Source organism: Oculina patagonica, chromosome 4 (assembly GCF_052425735.1).
Source record: "Oculina patagonica isolate OP01 chromosome 4, crgOcupat, whole genome shotgun sequence".
NCBI lineage: Eukaryota > Metazoa > Cnidaria > Anthozoa > Scleractinia > Oculinidae > Oculina > Oculina patagonica.
Window position 1 is genome coordinate 18616175 of NC_135761.1, and position 2897 is coordinate 18619071.

Genomic DNA, 2897 nt, shown 5'->3' on the forward strand with positions numbered 1-2897 from the left:
GGTTGTATCTAATTAGAGCGAAGATTTTTAGTTCCTGTTACGTTGAAGCAAACACAAGTTATTTGTAGAGTAGGGATTATGCCGTTTTTTTTTCTTTTGTTTTTTTACACAAGACCTCGCAGAGTTTTCCAACTGGAAAAATGCGGACAATTTGGTAACTTTTACCACAAGCAATTCGCCCCTTTTTTCTTGTCTTCGAGGACTTACTAGGTCCTGACGGATACTAGTGAACGACTCTTGTTTTTCTAAGTTTGTCAATACAGACGATTTTGACTTGCTTGTCAAAAGGAAAGGTAAAAATGTATAGACTGAATTAGGTCATCTCTAAGTTTGTTCAACTGGATTTCGAAAACTGTTTTTATTAAGTATACAGATAATTTAGATTGGAAACTTTGCTGATATTATGTCTTCTTAGTAAAATTATACTCTTCAAGGTGATCGAATCTTTTTCTTCACGAAGTTCATGGCTTTGCGGATGATTTAATATCTCACGGGTTTGTCTGATATCTGGCTAAATAAACATGTCGTGTACTACTATTTGCATTATTCAACCTACCATATTTACTTTTTGCAATTGTTTATGAAAAAGATTCTTTTTGTGAACAAGTTGGAGTCATTGCTATGGATGTAACTCTGATCCGCTACATTGAAAGAATTGGATTTTTTTGGAAATAAATCAAAGCAGAGCATAAACATAAGTTAGTGCGTCTCTTTTAGTCAGCTAGAAGACTCTTGAGATACACTTGTGCTGCACGAAAAGAATATAAATAAAAAATAATTGTGGTAGACGTGTAGACTAGGAATTAATGTAGAGGAATGCTTATTAAGAGAAACGCGGTTTTGAAATCCACGTGTTTTAGTTAAATAATGTAAACCTAAATAATTTTGGATCACGCAAAAAAATGTATACACGCGTGCATGAAATAATTATGGATTTATGTGTTCACGTGCGGTTAAATAAAATCCGTCAGTCAGTTTCATTTTCAAAGAATCCCATCTCTATCTTGCAACGGCTTTATTTTGCCAAAGACCAGAAGTTCACTCAAAAACTTCATAAAAAAAAATGTTCGCACCCAATTACCAGCAGTCAAACACTTCACAAATGTGATTAGTTCATAAAATGGTATAAAACATTCCTTTTTCCTCAAAGTCGAGTTGAGCTCTGATACCCCTCTTATAAGTTGAATTACGTGATGGCGAAATTTGGTATAGTTGCTTATGTTAGTTCGCGCAAAGGCCGTTTTTTTTCTTCTTTTTCTTACTTAACAATGTTAAACATCTTTTAACTTTGGATCTCATGATAGATTTATTTACCGTACTAACGAAAAAAATCTGCTTTGTTTGGCAGAAAAATGATTCTCGTGGCATGACACAAATTATCAGTATTTACACTAAAAGTCGGCTCAAAGTGAATTAAATATACTTTACTTTACTCTCTCTCCTTTTAACCCTAAATTGCTCTTTTAGAAATTTTTCAAACTGACAAATTAGTGAACCTTTTTTATCTTCTCGTACTTCAAGAATTTGAGTTGACCAAGGTTAACAAATCTTGTTTTGTCATGCTTGTAAACACAGACGGCTTTGACTTGTTTGCCTTTGACCAAAAACAAATCTGTTCAGCTTGTTCATCCTATGGTTTGCTTAATTATGACAAGGGCGCCTCTTCATTAGAAAAGGATGGAAAAGGATTGATCATAAAGTGCCCATCAATGTTGATGGATGATAGATGTAATGACAGTTATCAAAAAATGACGTTTCAGGACAGTCGAATCTTTTGGCTTTACTGATCAAGATTGTTCAGTCCCACGGGTTTGTTTGGTTTTCTAAAGGTTTTTCTATTTTTGTAGTAATAAATATGTCATGCAATGTACACAATTGCGTTTTCCATAATTTCATTTTAACACAGTAAACTGTATGTTGCAATGTTTATTTATTCGTGAAATCGGCTTTTCCCAAATCATAACGAATGAATTCAAGAATCCAGCCAATAGATTACTCCAGGCTTCGTATTGCCGGGGACTTGTACTGACGATCGGGTTTTGAATGATTGAAATTTCTTTTTCTTTATGGCCGTGTATCCTACTTGCTCCACTATATAATTACACTAAATTGAAATTGCGTTACGACTGAGTTTATACAACTCGCTTGTTTGACATTTAATTTGCTAAAAAACTAATATCATACGCGCGACAAGCATGTGCAACAGAATCTCTCTGTTGGTAGATATATTACGCAGCCCCCGGCAACATCAGCCTGAAATAGTAGAGGATGATTGCAGAGGTAGAGAAATAGATGACATTGTGTTGGAAAATACACGACATTTGCATTCTGGGGCGGGGGGGGGGATGAGGCTCTTATTCGGTACAGTTGTCATCAGTTGACGAAAATTTCTATAACTCGAACTTGCTGGGTTACTTCTTTTTTCTGGATATCGGTATCTATTGATCGCGTTGCGAAACTTATCAGCTGTTTGGCTGTAGCTAGACAATTGATAGTAGCTTATCCATTTGAGAGACGACACTCTTTATTCAGCTATGGAAAGTTGTGATGAGCCATTTCCAATTTCGAAATCAAACTGACCGAGTAGACAAATATCCATTTAACTACAAGCATCTTAACTCTCTTTTGGTCAATTTTAGTATGCTTGGAACTGACTGTTCGCTTTTGACTGTGCTAGAATGCGAGGATTGATCAGTTTGTAATTGGCCATCACCGAAGCCCACGATAACTTGATTATCAATAGCTTTTCAAGTGACAGAGATGGCCACAGTATTTCTCAATTCGAATTCACTTATTGTAACTCGCGTTTTGTCGCTGTTTTAAATATCTCGACCTTGGAACGCAACTCAGGAAATTATTCACCGTTCTGTAAAAAGTTTGCTATCTTGATTAGTGTT